The sequence below is a fragment of the Quercus lobata genome, chromosome 11 (genome assembly GCF_001633185.2).
Source record: "Quercus lobata isolate SW786 chromosome 11, ValleyOak3.0 Primary Assembly, whole genome shotgun sequence".
In the NCBI taxonomy this organism is placed as follows: Eukaryota; Viridiplantae; Streptophyta; class Magnoliopsida; order Fagales; family Fagaceae; genus Quercus; species Quercus lobata.
The window spans coordinates 16110645-16116900 of record NC_044914.1 but is presented as its reverse complement, the minus strand read 5'-3'; positions in this window follow the sequence as shown (position 1 = coordinate 16116900).

Below are 6256 nucleotides of genomic sequence, written 5' to 3'. Positions count from 1 at the left end.
CTTATGTGCTTGACAGTGCAGGAAATGCAACTTTTGTTGTGAATCCTGAATTCCAAGCTTGGAAGATCAAGGATAAAGCTTTGCTTTCCTTGATTAATTCTACTTTGTCACCACAAGTTTTCTCACTTGTTGTTGGTATCACAAGTTCAAGGGAAGTTTGGAGTACTCTGGAACAAAGGTTCACCTCTACTTCTAGAGCAAATATCTTGAACCTTAAACTTGAGTTGCAAAGTCTCAAGAAAGGTAATGATTCTGTAAACAACTTCTTGCAGAAAATCAAGATTGCTCGAGATAAACTTCTGGCTGTTGGTGTTGTTGTGGACAATGAAGAATTGATTTGTATAGTGGTCAGAGGATTCCCTAGGGAATTTGCTCACTTCTGCTCAGCAATTCGAACTAAGAGTGATCCTATCACTTATGAGCAACTTGAAATTATGTTGCAAAGTGAAGAGCAAGCTATAGCTGAACACTCAAATTCAGTTCCTCACTCTCTTGTAATGTTTGCCTCAAATGCCTCAAACAGCAAGGCTAGTAGCTCCTCTTAGAATCAGTCTCAGAATCCTGGTTCTAGAAAAGGAAGGGGCAGGAATCATTTCAATAGAGGCAAAGGAGGAGGCAGGTTCAATCACAATGGTGGTCCATAGTATGCTAACCATGGTGGTGCACAATATGCCAATCATACTCATCCTTTTCAAAAATTTTCTCCACAAAATTTTTAGAATCAAGGTTCAACTGCTTCTTAGAATTACAAATCTGATCGTCCATCTTGTCAAATCTGTGGAAAATCAGGCCATCAAGTTTTGGATTGTTACCATTGGATGGATTTTGCATTTTAAGGAAAGAATCCTCCTACCAAGCTTGTTGCCATGGCTAGTGCTTCTAATGCAGCCATTACAAACAATCAAGATCCTTGGCTTGCAGATTCAGGTACTACTGATCATCTTACTGCAAACCTCAACAACCTTTCTCTTCAGTCTCAATACAAAAGGCCTGAACAAGTCACTGTGGGCAATGATCAGTCTCTCCCTATCAATCTTATAGGTAATGGTACCTTGTCTACTAAATATCTTAATTTCATCCTAAAAAAATGTCCTTCATGTGCCTAGGATAGCTATGAATCTTCTTTCAGTACATAAATTCTGCCTTGATAATAATTGTTCTTGTCATTTTGATGCTCATGAACTCAAAATTCAGGATATTCCTACGGGGAGACTCCTCTACAAGGGCTTGAGTGAGAATGGAGTGTATCCAATCTACTCAAAGAACTTCATCAAATCACCCTCTGTCAACACTTCCGTCAACACTTCTGTCAATTCCACTGCATCATCACAGACTTCATCTTTTCCACATTTTCAGTATCTTCTGTTTTTCTTGTAAATAGATCAAATAAATGGCTTTTGTGGCACCATAGGTTAGGTCATCCAAGTAATAAGGTGTAACGCCCCAAAATCATAAGTAATAAAAGTCTATTTAATTTGAATAATCCATAAAAGTATTAAATAAAAGAAACCAACAACCTTAAATCTCATCACAAATGTTAGAGCTCTAATTCACCAAAGACAAAACATCCTCAAAATAATTCTCCAATACAATGTTTAATGCCATAAAAATAATAATAAAATTCTTAGTTCCACAAAATAGTTCGTAACAGCTGTCTCCCAAGAATCTCTACTCCAATAATCCCACTAATGTATCTGTAATGGGAAATAAAGGGGGGTGAGATAACTCAATAAGTGAAAATTCACTAACATTGGGGTGTGGGAATAAACTTTTCAAATATATAATACTTATAACAATTTCATAACTTGTAACTCATCAATATTTCACATAAAAAAAAATATATCTTTATATTGTGAGCCATCATAATATATATATATATATATATATATATATATATATCAATACTATCATATAAACAATTACCTAGGTTTTCTTGTGGTCAATGTTTACACCCCGTTGACAGGGTTGTGCTGTCCCATTTTTGGGACTGGAACCTCCTTTTCTTCCCTTTTCTTAAGGATGGCTCATTTGGAACCTAAAGGTGCACTCCCTTGCTAAGGAGCTTCCTTTTTGGATCCTCAACAGCATACTCCCTTGCTAAGGAGCTATCAAATGTGTACTGTCCCCTTTTCTGAGACCATCCTTTGCTAAGGACTAGCTGCAGTATGATTGTCCCTTACTAAGGACTAAATACAATACTGATCTTTTAATCACGACTTGCCATAGGTTTTCAAAATATATTCAAGATGTTCACTAAAATAATCAATTCAAGATGCTTACAAAAATAATCCATTCATAATTCTCAAAAATGTAAGGATATATTCAAACATACAAGTTTAAATAAATTTGGGTTGTCCCACAAGTTTTTCATAAAACGAATAGTAAATGTGCACATTAAACATTTAGAAAATATCAATTTATATATAGAATATCAACATATTCATTGATATAAAATAGTTTAATAATCAACACTGTTTAGGAAAACCCCCAAAATTAGTAAACACCACTTACATCTTAGTTGCCAAAATAAAAGAAATCAACCTCCCTTGAATCACAACAATTCAGTAGAATTAAAACCTAGCAACACCAAATATAGGTTTATCAATACATAATTTCCCACGTAAAAATCTATTTTCACACTTAAACGGTTTTATCCTAGACAATATTAATATATCCAAAATTCTCCATTTATTCACCTAACTTTCCAATTTAGTTTCAGCTTTGATCAAATTTCTGGACTTAAAAATATTGTTGCCTAATTAGATTTTTTCCATTAACGTAATCATAGATATTAATGAAACTTCAATATGGCTGAACCTAATCGTAGGGTCACATGTATGGAATAGCTTCAAGTAAAATAAGACTCAATATAGGCTGAATGATGGATGTTTGATCCATCTAACAAAAGAAGCCATATTATATATATATATTAGAGCCACTCTTTTCTGGCCGGTGGTAGTGTGGTTGTGTTCTTTGTCTTCTTGTCCGTGTCTACCTGAACGCTTAATATTCCGTTGTTGTGTTCCCTTCTTACCGTCGTTGGCGCCACCCTAGTCGTAAAGTGAATTCCTAGGACCTAACTGTAAGGCCCGTTTGAGCCAAGAGAGGGCGTGTAGGGCATGAGAGGTATAAGTTTGGTTAGGGTATGTGTTACGAAATGCAATGGTTGTGAGAAAAACATGATAACTGAGTGTTGAACCTAGGATAGTATGGATAAGTTGTGGAGATCCAACTCTTCTATCAGCTCCAGGACTAGTTGTCCTCCTGATATTGTAAACGAAGAAGATCACACTATTGATGATAATGAGGTGATCCCTGATTTTCGTAAATGGACTATTCCTAAAGTTGATACTAAAACTATTTATAAACTAGTTTTGTTGAAAGTACTTTTCATTCTGCTTATAAAACTAGAACTGTTGAACAAATTTTCTCTATTTCGAGAATTCATGAAAAATGTTGTTTATTCACTAAAAAGAATATTAATGATTTCATTGCTGCTAAAAAATTCTATTATTTACATATTGGTATGGTTCAAGTTGCTATTAAACCGCTTACCCGAAAGGGTATTAATGCTTCTGTTCTCATGTGTTTAAGAGATGCTAGGTTTAAGATTTTTAAAGATAGCATTCTTGGTATGATCACTGCTTCTTTGTATGATGGTCCTGTTTATTTTAACTGTTATCCTGATCTTACTCTTGCTTTGGATGATCCTAATATTGTTAAAGCTTTAACTTTGAATATTGCTTCATCTGGCTATCACATGGAAGAGGGCAGTAAGCCTTTTGCTTTGATCTATTGCATTTATTACAAACTTATGGGTACTCAAATGAATCCTTGTGCTATAATGCCTAGAGAACCTTCAGGTAAAACCATGTTAATTCAATGTTCAACTCCTATGCTAAAATCCAAGTTCCAAAAATGATTCAATGGCAAGATGTTAAACTTCCCAAGGATTGGTTGTTAGAACAAGAAACCCCTCCTGCTAAACCCATTTTTGATGAGCTTGATCTCACCCATATTCAACAATATCTTGATGGTACTGTTAAAATAAGTTTTCAAAACAATCCACCTTTGAGGATCAACGAAGGAAGACATTCCTTTGCTGGATCTGAAAGTATTTCAAAAAGAGATCGCGAGATCAATGAATTTTTGAAAAAGAATTTGGAAACATCCTTTGATTTAAAGCTAAAAGGTATTTCAAGTGATAAATCCCAATTTAGCTCTGTTTACTATTTAACTAAACTTGAAACTTCCACTCCATTTAGTAAAACTGCTAATGAAGATGAGGAAGATACTGTTTCTGTTACTCCATCTGATTTTGATTCTCCTATTGAAACTCCTCCTGTTTACCAAAATCAATTAAGAGTTTTGACTGTTTTAAATGATGATTTTGAAATTGATTGGGATTCTTTGTACAATGAGTTTATGCTTGCAACAAACAAAACCAAGAGAAAATATTTCCAAAATAATTTTGCTCAGTCTGATAAAGACCGTGTTAAAAGAAAATGGTTGGAAATGATGAATCAATTGAAAAAACATATTTTGTTTTTTGATTTTCTTGAAAACCATTATGTTCCAAATAATGAGGTTTCAAAACAACATTTGAATGTGATAAAGAAATCAAATTTTGTTAAGATTGATAAAACCATTATTAGGTCTAGTCATCCTCCTCTTGATTCAATTTTGATAACTACTAAAAAAGATGAAGTGACAAAAGAGGAAGTGAAGGCCTCTCCTTTCAAAATTGCTAATGATCAAACTCCTATTGTTAGCCTTATTGAACAAAACAATTTTACTAACCAATCTTTGCATATTATTGGTCAACAGCTTGACCGTATTGAAGAAAAATTTGTTGAAAAATCTGTTTCTGTTTCTGAAAAATCTGTTCCTGTTAAAACTGAGAAACCTTTGATTGATTTACCCAGTCAAAGAGAAAAAGTTATGTTTAAAACTTCTCAGTCCAAGACTCTTGAAATCGTTGACAAAATGCTTTCTAATCTAAAGATTAAAACTGAGGGTTCTGGTACTTCTACAAGTACTCCAACTGCTCGAACTATTTCCAAAAAAGAAATTGTTTCTGAAGAAAGTACAGATTCTGATACTGTTTCTTCTGTTTCTTCTGTTCCTGCAAAAAGAATCTTTGATGACGATTTCCTAGAAATTAAAAGATTTGTTGGGAACTCCAAACCCATGTCTTTTACAAAAAATTGGTATCCAAAACCTACTCCTCCTGATATGCAATTTGAAGAGAGATCTTTTCAAACACAGTTTTCTGTCTCTGCTGATAAGCTCTATGAATGGAATATTGATGGTTTGTCTGAACAGGAAATCATTAATAAAATGAGTCATATGTCTATGGTTGGTATTGCTTATCAAAACAACCATGATCTTGATCAACTTGAAATTGTTAACTTGCTTCTTACTGGTTTTTCTGGTACTCTTCGTGGATGGTGGGATTCATATATCACTGAAGAATCCAAAGAATCTATTAAACATGCTGTTAAAAAGAATGAGGAAGGTTTGCCTATTTTTGATGAAAGTATTGGTCGAGGTATTCCTGATGGTGTTAATACCTTGATCTATACCATTCTCAAACATTTTGTTGGAACTCCATCCAATATTTCATCCCGTGTTTCTGATTATCTGAATAATTTGAGTTGTCCAACTATGTCTGATTACAGATGGTACCAAGATGTTTTTACTTCCAGCGTGATGCTCCGGAAAGATTGCCATAAGCCTTATTGGAAAGAAAAGTTTATTGACGGTCTGCCTCCTATCTTTGCTCATAAGGTAAAACAAGAATTAATGGGTAAAAATGATTCTATTGATTATGATAACTTAACTTATGATGATATTTTCAGTACTATTAAAAAACTTGGTATTAATATGTGCAATGATGAAAAATTGTTAAAACACCAATTAAAGAATAAAAGAAAAGCTAAATATGAAATGGGAAATTTCTGTGAACAATATGGTCTGCCTCCTATTGCTCCCTCTAAGAAAAAAAGTAAAAAACATGATAAAAGCCATAAAAACTATAAAAAATACAGAAACAACTTTGTTAAACCCAATGATTTCTATGCTAAGAAGAAAAATGTTTCTAAAAAACATGTTAAACAGAGGTCAAGTAAAGGTAAATGTTTTAACTGTGGTAAACCTGGACACTTTAGTAAAGACTGTAAAGAAAAACCTGGTAAATTGAAAAACAAGTTCAACATGTTAAACATTGATGATAATGCGCAAGAAGAATTATTCA